At 43.0% G+C, this 17,424-nt stretch overlaps 1 protein-coding gene across 1 annotated transcript in view; it reads left to right on the top strand.

Annotated features, from left to right (window-relative positions):
* Positions 1 to 2,649: 2,649 nt before the first annotated feature.
* The window catches only part of LOC116849120 (SNF-related serine/threonine-protein kinase), a 25,724-nt gene continuing 10,949 nt past the window's right edge, over positions 2,650 to 17,424 (top strand). Inside the window, exon 1 of the mRNA XM_032825959.1 lies at positions 2,650 to 3,894. The gene's annotated coding sequence lies outside the window, so the exon portion shown is untranslated. The remainder of the gene's footprint in view (positions 3,895 to 17,424) is intronic.

Raw genomic sequence — 17,424 nt, 5'->3', positions numbered from 1 at the left:
CTAACGCTACTATGAGCGATTGGAGATCTCCTCGTTGTGCATAATAAATTGAAATCTACGTCTTTTTCAGTTGAATATTACTACGGTTGAAATCGACAACGCGGTGCTGAAGAGGCCACCTTCATTCGCAGTGGGAAGTTAATTAAAGCTTTCATAGGCAACTGCGCATATATTATAATAACACACCGGATACACCAACGCATTGGCAGAAACCATCAAAAGCGTATTTTCTACAAAGTACGAATATTGGCATTATCGTATTCACATTTATGTAAAATGTATTCGTAAAGGAGGCACGCGTAAAGAAATACGAGGAAAGAATAGTATGGTCATGTCAGCGTTACATAAAATCGATAATTTCAATAATAGATGAGAACTGTATACGCAGAATACTGACATTTTCCTGCAGAGTTTAAATCTTTACGTTATTGTTACTTTATTATAATTGCGCAGAATTACAAATGCTATTACATAGTGGAAGAAAGTGCGATAGTGAATTAGAGCATTGCAGTTTCATTATTTAGCCTGTATAGTTTTCATGTACGGCATTCTTTCAATGTTGTCTCGTTGCGAGTCTCCGACAGCGATTGTCATCGCGAGAGCATTCTTTGGATGTTTGTCAACAAACGAAACGTAGGAAATGTTAATCACGACGAAATCTAAAATCTAGCGAATTATTTATGCTAGACATCTTTATTTTTGTAAGCAATTGTGAGAGTATAGTTCGCTTTTACTTTTCCAGATAAAATCTACACATTGTTCATTTTTGTAGATATTTCATAACTGTTTAGAAAAAAAGTATTATTTATGTCGTGTATTTATTATCAAGTATGTTCTTTCTAGCTAAACTACCTGAACTGGTGCAAATAGTTAGAGTGCATAAATTAAAGTGAAACAAAATATATTTATCTCACTCTAACTTATTGCACAGTGCGTACCAATTCAGTAGCTCTATTTTGTAACTCATTATTGAAGTTAACGACAATTTCGTTATCGTTGCGCAGTTTTTGTATACCGTAGAAAAGCTGCGCAACGATAACGAAACTGTCGTTAATTCCAATAACGAGTTACAGAATAGAGCTACAGCACTGGGATTCTATAACTCGTTATTGGAGTTAACGACAGTTTCGTTATCGTTGCGCAGCTTTTGTATACCGTAGAAAAGCTGCGCAACGATAACGAAACTATCGTTAACTCCAATAACGAGTTACAGAATCCCAGCACAGAGCTCTTATTTTTTAAATAGTTGCGTATATGTAAGTTTTACTGCGCAGGTTTAATCATATCATAAAATAACTGCGCAATAAAAACGTATACGCAAAAATTTTAAGAATAGAGGCCCAGATGGTTCAGCCAGAGAGAAGCATGAGAGCGGCCACCAGCCTGATTTCAATAGCCAGAGCTAGGCGCATTTTCGAGACGCCATCTAACAAAGTGCGTCTTTACTACGTTCGTTAAGCGCATTTTCGCGGTGGTAACGATAAAATGCGTCTAGTTCGTGCCCGTTGACTTCCGCGTAGAATAATAGTAAGTTAGAAAAGGACAGACGTCTAATCGTTCTATTCTTGTCTCACCACTGATGAGCGGACCGCGCGACGTAGGCACAAATATATATGTAATACTATTATGGGTGCTTTCCATTTAACAACACAAGTCGACATAAGCATCATTCTGTTTTTGGTCCATATTCAATGAGTAACAAAGATAGAATGATGCTTGTGTCGACTTGTGTTATTAAATGGAAAGCACTCTATATTGCTAATCGCTCTATGCTGCCCATATCACACTAGCGATTGGCGATTGATGATTGACGATTGAAGATTGCAACTTGACCAATTGGAACAAAGCAAGTCAAGGTTGAAGCTCGTTGATTCGTCAAAATCTAATCTTCAATCGTCAATCATCAATCGCCAATCGCTAGTGTGATACGGGCTTTAATTAATCAATTCTTACGTTACGTCTTACGGTTACTGTTACGAAAAGCGTGTGTGGTCAGCTTTAAAAAGAATAGGCTTATTGTATCGAACGCACCGACGCTCTCTGTCATCGTATATTACATTTTACGACATCACGCGGGAATTTATCGAGTACTATTAGATAGAATTGACCGACCGAGGGCGCCACCTAGTACAGGGTGCTACTCAGCAGATATCTTGCAGAACTGCGAACGCGCGCGATGTGTTGGTACGTCAATACGTTCGACACGCACTCTCTAAGCATCGTAGCTTCCTTACTTCTCTTTTGAATTACGTGTCCACCTCATTTATCTATCATATTTTAAGTGCGGCGATTATGTAAACGCCAATTTAACGGGGAATCACGTGTTTCGAGAGATTTGCCGTGCACCAACCTCTTTTCGATGGATGACGCTATGCTGTGAGAGGCTGCAAGTCAAGACGGACAGTATGAATGGGATACAGACGGTGTATAAGTTAGTGTGATTTCGTATATTTCGCAAAATCGAGAGCTACACAACATCGCTCATTCGCTCATGCGAAAGTTCTACGTGACATTTCGTTACAAGCGAGACGGTAATGAACATAGCTGCGCCATCGTGCACTTTGAAGAACTTTGTATTTCGCGCCACTGTGGCATAAGGTACCGCAACTCGTTGCGAGATAGCGTCACTGTGGAGAGAGCCGGCTGGCGTTCAGAGCGCGTCCCCGAGTGCGTCGACTGCACCGAATACGTTTCCTCAGCTTTCTCGTGTGTCACCGTGTCGCGGCGGGTGCTCGACCGCCGTCGTCTTCACGGGCACTCGCGTCGTCGTACACCTTTGAGGAGAATCCGGAGATCGAGTGTTGTGTGTCGGTCGTGAGGATTCATCGCGACGTGTGACATCGGTACGTGCCGTAAAAACGGTTACGCGATCAAGGAAGCGAGAGAGAATAACGGAAAAACGGTCAACGGCGACGTGTAGAAGTACACTCTCGCTGTGCTCGCAGCGCTCATGTGTGAGTGTATGTGTGCGTGCGCGCGCGCGTACGACGGTTGACGTGTGAGCGCGTAGAAGTGAGAGAGAGCGAGAGAGAGCGCGCGCGTGTGAGAGGCGGCGGCGAATTGCGGGAGAGAAGAGGAGAAGAGAGGAGAGGAGAAGAGAAGTGGGAAGTGTGTCGCGCGCGCGGACGCACCGTCGTCATCGGCAAGGAAGGTGCCCGGAAGTCGCTTTCTGCTCGCGCGAGTATCTGCCTGCGAAAGATAGGTAGACTGATAGAAGGAGAGAGGGCAATCGCGCGGGTGGGCGAGGTATCCCGATAGGAGAAGGTAGAGAGGGAAAAAGAGAGAGAGAGACAGACGACGAAGAGGAAGAGTCGGGTCAAGAAGAAAGAGGTGATCCATCAGCTTGGGTGCGCGAGTTCGTATCCGTGAGACGAGGAACGAGAGCAAGTTGTGTGTCTCGTAGAAAGAGAGAGGAAGAGAAAGAGAGAGAGAGAGAGAGAGAGAGCCAGTGACGAGGAGGATTGCGTCGCGGACGAGGAATGTGAGAAGCGACTGAGCGGTGCCGTGTAAACACGCGTCTCGACGCGAGGAAAGGCGAGGCAGCCCACCAGCGACGTCGTCGTCGTCGCAGCGTTCGATGTCGTTGGCTTCTTTCCCGTCATCACTCTTGTCATCACCGTCATCATTCGTAGTATTATCGTCATTAAACATCGACGTTGCTCGCCAGTGAAGAAGCAGCAGCCCCGAGATCCTGGTTGCAGCTCAGTATCGTCGCAGCTCTCGGCAACTGCTGGAGCTCGCGAGGTTGCTGCGGCATCGATCATCAACACCGACACTGCCGACACGCGTATGTGAATCCGCATCACAAATGACAGTGTACCGGACTGCGGGCGGACAAGCGGGGTGCTGGCTAGACTCGTTGCCGTCGTCTTCGTCGGTTTAGCGGACAAAGAGGTGAGTACATTGCGCTCGTTTCATCTTCTCCTACGGTCCTTAGTGGACTCTTCTGTAAAAATGGCCTCGTACGGTCTCCTTTCCCGCGGAGACAGTCTCGCGATCGTGGTATCGTTCTTGTGAACGATCTCGTCGCAGAACTGTTTTGTCACCGATAATATTCCGTTACGGTCTATGCATGCTGCAGCCTCCGCCTCCGAGGAATGCTGCAGCAATCGCTTGGAGCAATTTGCGATCACTTCTTTAGACAAGAGATACAATATGTAATTGTTTGCAATCATTAGATTGTTTATGAGTGTGTGTGAATTTCTTCAAGCGAATTTTACAGAATTCGTTCAACAACAATCTCCCCACGGCTGTGACTTTCAAACTGCCGTTAATTTGCGCACATTTATCAGTTATGAGTATCGGATATTTTCGGTGTCAACGCGCAGTGTGTCGCAGAATAACATTACACAACGCTCGTTCTTCTTATCTGCGTATTGTGCACACTTTTCTATAGTCTTTATCTCCCTTCTTTCTCCCGTCGAAGGACGGTACGTGTGACTTGCTGCGCTCCAACTGCAACGAGCATAGGAAAACCGCGTGCAGACCGAAAGGGCAAATCTATTATCGATTGAATTTCGCTCCATTATTCCGCTCGAAAATAGTTCGTACATTCGCGGCTTGACTGTGCCAAAGGCGGCACACCAACAATACTCACGTCGGCTTCCCCTTGGGTTCCCGTATTTTTACAGTGCAAAACGCGCCTCAAGGTAAACGTCTGATATTTTTCCGCATCACGCGCGAGGGATTCCTCCACGCGACAACAATACTCGCACACAACCGTGGCTCTGTAAAAAAAAAAATTTCTGCGTGCGACGCGACGCGATGCACTCAGCCGTTGCATAATGATCTCGTCAGCCGGTAACGTCTCGAGCAACAACGCATTCGTCAACAAACGGCACGCCGATTGTGCGTGTAAATAATCAGCGGACACGACGTTATCGCGCTTCAATATCGATCGCTCGCCGGCAACCGTTCTGGAAACTTTATCTCTCCGCGAGATATTCGGGTGGGTCCGTCTGGTCGAATAAATTCGCGAGTGTATCGCAAATCTGTCAGCCCATACGCGATCTTAAACGCGAATTTAAACGCATCCGACGCGCGCAAACACGAGATTGGCGAGAGTTGTTGTCGCTTCATCGGTCATCATCTTCGTCGTCGTCGCACCGCCGTCGACTCCCTTGTCCATAACCTTGCTTTAATTCTTAAGCTGTAAGAAATTGACCAACTGCAGTTGATTATTTTTAAAATAATCGACTGTGGTTGGCCAATTTATTACGACTTAAAGATTAAAGCAAGGTTGTGTAGGGGTTAGAGTGATCAGCTCTTAAGTCTATATCAATAGTTGTTATTTGAAACTTGTCTCAGGTGAAATACTCATATTTCAATACAGATGAGAGATTTTCTATTGAATCGCAATTACTGATGTAAATGTTACGTTTATCATAATTCAATTGAAAAACTTGGATCTGATTCTGAATAAAAATCTGAATATCTCAACTGAAATAAATTTCTACTATCAATATGGGCCTTAGAGTTAAGTATAAGTTTCTTAGCTGAGTCGCGATTATAATACAAATATATATCAATGTCATATACAGTACAAAATGTACATAATTCAAATAATAGACTCAGATCTAACTCCAAATTCGAGTATCTCACGTAGGACAAGTTTCAAGTAACGACTATTAATACAAATCTTAATCAACCAGTTTTGGGATACTGACCTTAAAAATCGGGATTTTGTTATATCAGGCTATCCAAAATATTTCAAAGTACTCAAGTCGAAATTGTAGTCCTATTTTGGGCTTGAAATTTCTGACGTCTGTATATTCTGAAGAATCAATATATATGTAATACATATAGAAACTGAAATCTTATTTAACGCTTTTAAATAGCAGAAAATATAAAATGTCAAAATGTTGTAGATTCTAAAAGAGGGCCTCTCGGCAAAATAAGGTAAATTAAATAAAATTGAAAGATGTTGATATAGACTTTGGAATATCAAAATAGATGTTAAATAGAATGTTGAGGTCGATAATAGGATGGGAATTTCGACTCGAGTACCTCGTAATATTAACATATGTATTTTTCTTAATTATTACATATCTATATGTATATTTCTATAGGTATCTTAATAGGTATCTAAAAAAAATAGTTTAAATAAATTAGATACTTAGGCAAGTAAAATAAAATGTTTATTTATTATTAGATCAATATCAATCAACAGAACATAATGTCGTATTATTTTTTTAATATACATTATTAATCTAAAGCTAGAGTGATAAGATCCTTAAAAATTAAAGGTTAATCAACGGAGCATAAAAGCAATGGAAAATTAACATAAAAAATACTTTTTTCTTATTACATAAATACGTAATAATAAAGTTTTATATTTTTTTATTTTACGTTATGTAGTAAATTGGGATAAACGGTGTTCCGCTTGGGAAGTTTTTTGGAACGTCTCTGTGTAGAGGGACGAAAACTGGGATATCCCACGAAATTCAGGTCGGTCGATCACTCTGTGTACGACTCTGCACGAGAGGAAACAATAAATTCTCTCGTGGACCGATCAATTATCGTTTCGCAGGAAGCATGGTATTTCCGAGGTTGCCGTCTCGCGCGCTCGCGCGTTCTTTCCGACGTAGTGTTAATCATTGTTACGAACGCGATACAAAAGCCGAGGCGGAGAATCACCACGGTTATGAATAATTGTTCCGTCGAGCGAAGCAAAAGTTACGACGGTTCGGTATTGTGCGCCGAGCTCGAAGTAACTCCGAGCAATTTCGACTTCCAGGTTTCTAGAATTTCGACAGAAGCGCAGTCGCGCGATGCAACAGTTTCAGGAATCGCGGTTTTCAATATGCAGATAAAATTGCGATGTGATGTAAACATCACGGAGAATTGAGGAAAACGTTTTTCTTCGTTTTACATAACGAGATTGGCTGAAAACGTAATTATAATAAAATTGAATCTACTTAATGTCCGACGTTAAAGATAATTACCGCGGCAGACATAGTAATAACAATAATAACTAATTATTAATTATGACAATAATAGCGATTGACAATAATTTCCATGGTAGAATTCCCACAATCACCGCCGTCAGGAGGTTGCCGACAAATAAACCGCGGGGTCAGATTCGCGTGTAATTAAATCCGGACCGCTTTGATCCTAATAAAACAGACGGATGCGCGCCGAGCGTTTCGCGCGAAGCCCTGATGATAAATTGCATCTCCGTTCCCAAAATCGTATTCTTTCGCCTAAATGAACATCTGGCGCGCTCGGTACGAGCAAAACTAAATACGCGGGCTCCAATAACGCGCGGCTTTCGCTGAAATTACAATTCAAACGCAGCCGCGTGCCCGCACCATAATACCGCGACACCAGTACGCGCACCGCGAAGCCCCGAATGTGTCGGATTGATCGAAATTAAAATTGAATTGACCGTACACTTTCGATCGCGAAACAACTCGCACTGCGCGGATAGTTTTTACGATAACCCGCGTTTTACGGCTGCCGATGTCGTAATAGTTAAAGGCGGCACTGCTAGTGGCACTTTATCCGCCTCGATTTTTTCCCCGAGGAACAAGAGAAGAGATTAATGTCACGTGCGGTTATTATCATTAGACACGGACGATCGCGCGTGCACCTCAACCGCGCGACCTCAGCTCCGGCGAGCACATCGAGGACAATGACAATCGCGCGCGACGCACATCCTCTCGTCGTGTGGCTCGAAGCTTCCACGATTAAAATAAATGTCTCAGTAATTAAACATTGTCCCGATAATTAATCATATGTTTGTATTTAATACTTTTTAAAGAAACTTTAGTACTTGAACGCTGAAAGAAAATTATAGTTGCTTTTGGCGTCAACTATACTTTTTGTGATTTTAACCACAAAAATAACTAGATTGCTTTAGTAAGTGTTATTAGAAAGATGGTTCTTCTAATTATTTTTGTGGTTAAAATCACAAAAATAACTAGATTGCTTTAGTAAGTGTTATTAGAAAGATGGTTCTTCTAATTATTTTTGTGGTTAAAATCACAAAAAAACATAGTTGATGCCGAAAGCAACTATAATTTTCTCTCAGTAAACAAGCGAATTTTCTGCAACGCACTTTTCCTTACATAATCACACAAACCTGTGAGTACTCTAGACTCCACATTGTAAAAACTGATATGTTAAATTTAACACATTTCATGTGTCCCAAGTCATCCACTCTCATTTATGTGTAAATTTAACACAAAACAAATGTTAAAAAGTAACACGCATAATATGGAAAAAATTAACACAAGAATTTAACACTTGAATACCGTTAAGAATCACAGGTTGTGTTAAATTGACATATTCAATTTATCATTTTCATTTCATCAAAACCATAGATTAATACTTCTCTCAAATGTTAAAGTAACGTTTTATTTTAGTTAATTTAACATTATATATATGTCAATTTAACACAAACTGTGATTCCTGACGGTATTCAAGTGTTAAATTCTTGTGTTAATTTTTTACATATTATGCGTGTTACTTTTTACCACACTTGTTTTGTGTTAAATTTACACATAAATGAGAGTGAATGATTTGGGACACGTGAATGTTAAATTTAACACATCAGTTTTTACAGTGCAATTGCTCACTTGAATCACAAAGCGCCCTATACCTTAACTTTAAAATAAATAAATAAATGCAAACTGTTCATTCACTGGGTGCTGTTCAATTACTGGGCAGGTATGCTCTGTGCTGTAATGACGTTATTTTTAGAAGCCATTGTTAAGTAGATTTTTCTTACTGTCCTGATTACCCAGCCGATAAAGTTCACTTATCGATGAAGTTTACTAAAATTACGCGGTCTAACATATTTATAAGCTTGGCGGCGAGGCCTCCCGCGAAGTTTCCGCAAAAACATCCGCCGCGTCTCGCGTGTTACCTGTAAATGGCGGGGCTTTGCCTCACGGCCGAGAGTTAAAGCTTCAAAGTGCTAGACGAGGTTAGAAATTCCAGCGACTAAATTGACAGAAATAGTTGACCGTTATATAATCGGCCGAGTTAACAAAGTTTCTCGTCGTCGTTCGGCGCACTTCGTTTTCGTGACGTGACGTGGCGATAAAACGACGGAAATGTTAGCCAGATCGGGAGGTCGAGGAAAAACCGTTGCTGTTACTGGACCAACCGCCAGCAGCGCGGCATCCCCCGAATCGACGGACACTCCGGAGAAATCTGGCCGTACTGTCGGCCGTTTCTGGCCGTTAATTTCGCTCAGGCTGTCGGACACACAGGATATTTACTCGGTGGCTGCTCTTCGGAGCTTTTGTGGCCGTCAACTGGCACGCAACTTCTTCCATCTCCCAGCTTCGCCCAGGTATTTTCCCTGGGTCACGTAGTTTCGAGCGAATTTTCGACGCGATTTTCTCCTCGGCTAAAATTCCACAGGCGACCGTTCCTCCTACGGAATATTCAAGGCAACCGAATAATAACTCAGTGCTGGCAACTCGGTAAGGCAATTTACTTGCACGATTGTATCAGCAATTCAAATGACGAGACATTCACAGTTGACAATATTAAAATGCAGTTTCAGACATTATCGTCGCACAAGAAAAAGTTGTTTTTTGTAAGCATCGATGCCCATCATCGGTAAACTTTACATCGCAGCATGCACACATCTCTTTGCAATATTTTTTTCAAGTTCACGACTCGATATAGTGGCTCGGATTCTTCTTTCACGATCGCAATACAAAATAATACTCGAAAAACTCACACAATAGGCAAATTCATTTGAAACTTCTGTCTAAAAGGATCCTATTTTCTCGGAAAATCTGAGAAAATCGGTATCCAAACAATCAAGTGACTCAGGGAACCCTTCTCACGGCTTGAATGGACAGCTTGTTACTTCGCTCGTGGCTATTCCTTTCGCTTCTCTTTTTTCTATTTTACCTGTCGACGACGGTGTCCCGTCACTCGAGGAGTAGCGGAGGAACTTTCAATCCGTTTCGAGTTGACGACTTATTTTTGCTCGTTACCGTCGTCTACACGTGAACTATTGTTATTTAGGCCCGGAGAAGCAACGGGTGTTTGCGAACGACGCGACTAGCGACTGCGTTCGGAAGCGGAGATCAATCTGTTTGTCAGAGTGCATTATCTCAAATTACACAGATCCGGTCGCGTCCAAGTAATCCTCTCCATACAGACTCGCAATGTAGTGCGTATCGCGTTTCGAGATGAGATGAAAAAAGAGGGAGACAGAGAGAGAAAGAAAAAAAGAAGAAAACAATCTCGATTATTCGAAATATTAACGTCTCGCCCCATCGTTCGCGTCGAAAGAAAATTTCACGGAGAGCAAAAGAAAGAGAGAAAGGGAGAGAAAACTGAAAGCGACACGTGTCTCATACATAGAGATCACAAAAACCCCGTCGCGATACTTCTTATCCACCTGCTATTCTCTTCCATCGTAGAGCACTTCACCATGAGAGATCCACGTGTGTGTGTGTGTGTGCATTCGAACGTCTCCAAATACTGTTCTCGCGATTTCCATATTTCTGACTGACAGACTGTCTTGACATTTTCCTTTCCCCCTCGCAATACCATTTACCAATATTCTTCCCGCGATATCGAGACTTCCGTCGGGCGAGCATATCAAATGCGAACGCGGCACCAAGTCGAAGAAAGCTGTCAGCGCTCATGGGACGTCTAAGGTTTCTATCGATCGTTCAGAGCGTGATCCTCGATGCACTTATTTTAGACGAGAGTTCACGCGATCGTCTTCTCATCTCCAATTTCCCGGTGTTGCAAACTGTAACTTGCGATTAAATTTACTTTTGTATCTCGCAGGAATCGTCAATATCGTGATTTGTATTCACCTGCATGCACGGAAAAATACATATTGTATTGAAGTAATAATAAAAATACAAATTGTTTCAAGTATTTCCTAAATTTACATATCCGCAAATCTATCATAAGTATTTTATCGTAAGCATAAAAAATTTATTCAAAATCATTCTGAATCTTAATAAGTTCAGCATTTTACTCAAAAATATTAAATTGAAACAAACATTCGATTCACTTACTACATAGAGTCGAATCAATTTTTTTTTCGATAAAGTTTTATAATATTCTTGTAAAGAGAATAAATCTCTCTTTTGAGTACATGACAAAATTAATGTTTCTAAAATTCGTGGTGATATTTTTAAGACTTTTGTCAATTTTTAGGACTTTTATAAATATTTTTAAGACTTTTATTAAAGAAATATTTTTTTTAAGATAATTACTCAAAAAAGCGCAAATAAAAACTGAGCAATTACTTATCTTAACAGTGGATTGATAGTTTTCTGTGTGTAGATATAATTTTTACGTTGCTCTCTCGTCTAACTCGGTTAACTTTACCGTCAAGGCTGAAGGATTCGCTGTACAGTTTGGTCTGGGTCGCGTTTGTGCGACTCTCTCTACGCACACCTTGCGCGCGGCGACGCAAATGCGCTCTAATCGCCCGTTATTATCATCCCCGCGAGGATCAATGCCATCGTTGTTCTCACAGCGGATTAGTCGCGCCCACGGATATCATCGTGTATTTCTTCCGCGCTCGCCGTGGCGCCGTGTGGAATCCCCGTTAACGGTACGCGAGCACTACCTGTTACGTGCCCGCGCTACGTTTACGTTACGCATTATCGCGAGGGTCATATCGTCTTCTAGATCGTGAATCCGCGCGTAGAAGGGCGGGAGGCATCGCACGAATCACCGTTATTACTGGCGGCCGCGTACTTTCGGTTGCGCAAGGAAAGCGATTTTACCGGAAACGAGACGTTCTACAAAATGTGCCGAGCGTGTCGCCGGCGGGGGAATTTTTCTTCTTTTCTTTCTCCACGTCGATCTATCGTTCCCGAAGCGACCGCCTTCTGCGCACGCAATTTTCACACCCACCAAAATCTAATTCCATCCTTAGCGGAATCCTCTTGTATAAACTGAGAAAAAAGAAGGAAAATAAGTTGAGTAATCGCTTTTCTCAGGGATAGAATGATATTTTTCTCTGTGTGGAAGAGGAACACTCTTTCCGTGGAAGTTCTCACTTAGAATATGGAATTATAGGGAATAGCATCTCGCAGCTAAAGATACATATATTTTTTTGAGGGAAGTGTTAGAATATTTTCCTTTTGGTTTTAGAGGAATCCTTTTGAGACCAAACGTAAAAGGATTCCGCTGATAAGATTATATATAATTGAGTGTATCTTTCACACGCGACGGGAAAGACATATCGCCTTTATCAGATGTGCAAATTACCGCAGAAATCCCGACTTTAATATCAATGACGATGAGGCTGGCGAATAATTTAGAGTCCATTACTTGCCTCGTGGTGGGGTTTTGAAATTTTTAGAATCGATAAACCGCGCTCTTCCGCGAGATTGCGCGCGAGATCACACGGCAGTGTGTATCGAGAGGATGCGTTATTTATGTATTATACGATAATTTTAAACGCGAAAGGTCTCTCTATCTCACTCGCCAGAGAAATTTCAATAGATTTTATCCGCTCCTGACGTCAGCCAGTGCACGGATATAGTTTGAGCCGACTATCGCGTCGCCTTAACTGCTTATCTTTCGTTAGATCAATCCAACGCGTTAATCTCTCTAATCTGCATATATGAAAATGAGAAGTGACCGTGCGAAGGTGTCGAGGCTCGTTTGAAATGTCACGTTTCCCGAAGAGGACAATGGACTATCCACAGGATACGCCTCGTCGCCGTGGATTGATTGATTTATTGAGCGAAAGAGAGGTGCGCGCGCGACGATTAGCGGGTATGTTTCGCTCGCTCAAATACTTGCGAGAGTAGCTAATGTGCCGGCAAGTATGTATCGATTCCATTCGATTCCCGGATGGAGCAGTCAGTCATTGGCCGCGTCGGCACGTTGTCGACCTTTCTGCAACATCGAGCGCTCCGTCAGTCCCATCAGCTATTATAAATTGCAACGGTACACACATTTCGATCCGCTCCGTCGCAGATCCTGAAATTTGACTTATTGCGCGCACGCGTCCAATTCCCGACGACTTCCGCGTCCAGCGGCGACCTGGAGAAGGTCGGGACAGGAATTTAGTCGATTCGGAAAAGTCAAGGAATTCTCAGGGAATTCTGTTCAATCATAGGGAATTTGCTTGAAATCGCTCGAGGATCTTGCCTTTATCGTGGAAATAGCTCGCAATTGCACGAAAGCGTTCCTCTTAACTCTCAACTACGCTTTCACATCCAGCATTTAAAATTTAAGTTTTTGAGTTTTTCCTTCGCGATGATGTTAGTTTTATATTAGTCTAATTTATATTTCTTCTCCTCGTCTGAATACACAGAGAGAATATTGTAGTTTGTTTCATGAGAATTCTTTTTAATTTTATCATATTTTTAGCAGCGCAGGAATAAACTGTCAGTAATGTCTGCCTCGCTGAAGAACATAGTGAATTTCACTCGAAATATCACTCAAAAGTGTTTTGCTGCTTCAGGTAGAATCCTAAATGTCACAGTTAAAATTTGTCGCTGTTTCTTGTATCTGCCAGAGAATTATCTGCGGCATGTGCAGAATTTACAGCGGGTGTATTCTAGCAATATCTGCTGGCAAATTTAGGTGAGTGCGAAGTTTATACATTCGGTTGTCTCTCGTCGCCAGTCTCTTTTGCTACCACAGTCAATTTTTGTAACAAACGCGACTGGCTTTAATCTGGATGAGCGCCACAGAAGGACTTTCTTGCTAAATTTCGCAGTTAGTTCAGAAATTCTGTCACCTATATTGATTAAACACAAAACATATACGCGATATCAATGTTACGCAATGTTTGTCACATATACGCAATGTTTGATAATCACTTATCAATCTTAACTAGTTTCTCATGTCTAAATAATTTTCTTTATGATTATACAAGGCCATTTTTTTGAGTAATAACAAATCTTTTAATAACACATTTCAGTTCCTACAAACGGAATGTCGATCTGTTCCTCGATTACGAAATTCTGTAATAATGTTTACTATGAAATTCTCTTCGTGTAGGTTAATTTTGTCTGCAGATTTCAACGAAATCACACGAAAAATCACACGAAAAATAGGGTTGAAAAATAAGGGAACCTCTTTCCGCGACTCGAATGGGCGCCCTGCGTTCGCTCAAATACGAAAGTAATCGGACAGTGGAAGGTTTCGTTGCTACCGCGTCCGGGAAATAGGTACCTACGAGGAGCTCGCGTAACAGGATCTGAATTTTAAATGCAAATCGCGATCGCAGATACGTTATTGGAACGTATTGCGCTTTCTAAGCGCGGAGTTTCCATGCGATGGCATTTATAGTAACGGGAGGGAGAGAAAGAGTCGCACGCATCCGCGCCGAGAAGTTTCATCAAAAATTTGCGATATCGTGAAAGAAATTAATGAGTACGTTAGCAAGAAGATCATACGGTAAACGTTCTCATCTGTCGGCACTGACGTAATGTTTATTTTGCCATCAGTCTGAAATATCGCGACGTAACATTTCCGCGTCTCGAGAGCGATCCGTAACAGGATAACTTTCTCACTTTTTAAGAAGACTCGTCGCTCGAAGTAAAAATCGGCGCGTCTTGGATCGGTGGACATGCATAATCATCCGGAAAACCAAAATCTCAAATTTATAAAAGGTGGAGTACAACGTCCCAAAAGGTCACAATCCCGAAAATTGAGTGCAAGGACAATCTGCCGAAATATCGAAAGCATGAAGTTGTCCCATAAAGTTGTATGATAACGTACCGACGATTTCGTGCTCTCGATATTTCGAGAGATTGTTCCTGTACTCAGTTTCCGGGTTTGTGACCTTTCGGAACGTTCTTCATTTTTAGAATTCCGGTACTTTTTTTTCGAGAATTATGCATGTTCACTCTCGGATTGCGGCGGCTTTCAGCCGCACCGTCGAGTAGGATGAAACATCCATTTGTCGGCATTCTCTACCTGTTTTCGATACTCTTGTGTGAATATCGTTAAATATCAAGATATATGGCGATTTAAGAAAAAACGAATAGATAAACAATAAATAATAAATAATAATTGATGAGAAATTAATAAATCTCTGCATACCTTGATATTTGATGGGATACGAGTAAGGATGTCGAGAGGGAAAAGGTGTTGAGTGCTGCAACGAGCGCAGGCTACTAGTCGTTACAAATAGATAAATAATAAATAATAACGGATGAAAATAATTTAATAAAAAAGTAATAAATTTCTGCATACCTTGATGTTCGATGGGACTCGAATAAGGGTGTCGAGAGGGAGAAAGGTGTTGAATGTTGTAACGAGTGCCGGCTACTGGGCGTTTTCCTCCTAGCGAAAGGCCGCGTTTCGGCAGATGGGGACGTTTCCAACCGTAGTCGTTCGTAAACTTATTACGTGCAACCGACGCTCGTGCATCTCATTATCGCGTGGACACGTGCGGTGTGGAAGCGGGTCATGCTGACATCACTCGTACGCCGTATCTCGATAACCGGACGAGAGCGAGCGAACAAGCGTTATCGGTTAAATGTCAAGTTCAATTCGTCGCGGCGTGACGGATCCGCATGGAATAAAGGACGATTCGGACAACTTCCGCCTTCCTTGCGCACGGAAAATCACCCGCGGTGGCTGCACGCGAATATCTAGAATCGATATACCGCGGCTAGAATCGATACATTACTCTCGAGCGACAGACGATCGCAGTTACAAAGTCCGTTCGGCCGGACTGCACATGACATAACATCATGCATGCTCCGAGCACGAGTGTCTTTCGTGCATGTTCGAAAATTGTCAATCACACAGAGCGCAAATTTATGTACAAATGGGCGGAGAAAACGTGACACAATACCTCGCGAGTTTTACGTACAATTATTCCGATTTTATTTTACGTCAAACCATTTTTCGAATTAACTCTGCTATCCCTCCCTCCCTCTCTCTCTCTTTCTCTCTCTCTCTTCGAGCTTCATGTTGACGTTATTTGAGCGCGGTTTCACCGACGAAGCGAGTGAGATTTCGCTTATTCATTTTTTTCTCTCATTTTCTTTTTTACTGCAGGATATTTTCCCCCCGCGATTTCAACCGCGCTGTGCGAACACGTCCGTATTATTTTCACCGAAATCGGTGTAATAATTTCGTGGAGTGCCAATATCGGGCTGCGCGTTCTCTCTCTCTTTTTCTTTCTCTCTCTCTATCTCTCTCTCTGTCTTACTCTGCCCCGCTGGGAACCCCTGACCTGGATAATCCAAGTCCTAATATCGCTTGTTCAGTCCGCCTACCGAGATAGCGCCCGCGCGAACGCGAAATAACGAGGGGTGTGCGATCAAGTCGCTCTCGTTAATTGCGGTGCTCATAAGTTACATGGAGCGCTGTCGCCTCGTAATCGCGTTACTTCCCCTCTGCGTAATGGTATCAATTGCAATTACGTAAAGGCGATTAATTCGCCGGCGGGAAGAATAGCACTCGCGTTCACCTCGATATGCCGTCAGCGTCGCGATTTATTTTAATTGAATCTCAGCTGCCCGACAAAGAAGTTGCCTCCACCACCACCACCATCACCACAGCGTCATCGATCGTGCGCGCGTTATCTCACCATCGCGAGATAAATATTTATTACCGTTTTTCGATGCCCGCCGATAAATCGAGGCTCTCGATCGTCCGATTCAGCGCAGCGAGACGAGATGAGGATTCGCTGTAACAGGCTGGGGAGGGATGTGGGGATTAATGCGCCCGCGCGAAAATTTACGACGTTATTATCGTAACAATGAACGACGCGAAGAATGCTGCTCGTCGATAATAATAACGACGCACGGCGAATGAATACTCGCGCTTTATTTATACCGCGCCCGTAGGCAATGGACGCGTTTGCGCGCGAAATAAAAGCGGTAGACCTCCGGTTGGTGAATGTTAGTATCTCTCTGTGCCGGGGCTCGCTATATAAAATTGCATACGGCCGAGCGGGATCCAGCCCGAACGTTAGCCGACCTTTCTTCGCGAGACGACGCGAGATAAAGATGGACGCACTTTCGGCCGGTGTATTTTTTCTTCCTTTTTTTCTTTTTTTTCTCCCCTAACGCCGTTCGACGCACGCGAGCGCGCGCGCCGATCGAGCCCGGCGTCCGTCTCCTTATTAGTTCCTTCCTCGCGCCTTGCTCGGCAAGGTTTATTTTTGCGTTCCTCGTAATCCCCGTTAAGAGCATCCGGGGCACGCATAGCCGAGAAATGAATCGCAGCGTTCGACGGCGCGCGCGGTAGCGTAGCATTCCGCCCGACGACGACGGCGACGACGACGGCGACGGAGGAGGAGGAGGAAGAGGAGAAAGAGGAGAAGAAGGAAGAGGAGGAGGAGGAGGCGAGAAACTCCTTTGTGGGAGTCTGCAAAAAGGAACCCGTTGGTGTGGGTGTGTATCGGGATTTTCACGGCTGGTGTCATATTGTATTTTCGGGCGTTTTCCTCTTCTGCTCTTTCTCTCTCTCTCTCTCTCTCTCTCTCTCTCTCTCTCTCTCTCT

This window comes from Odontomachus brunneus, unplaced genomic scaffold (assembly GCF_010583005.1).
Source record: "Odontomachus brunneus isolate Ranch 3 - 2012 unplaced genomic scaffold, Obru_v1 Obru_scaffold_107, whole genome shotgun sequence".
NCBI lineage: Eukaryota > Metazoa > Arthropoda > Insecta > Hymenoptera > Formicidae > Odontomachus > Odontomachus brunneus.
Note: the sequence above shows the minus strand (reverse complement) of the source record. Positions and strands in the feature narration are given on the sequence as shown.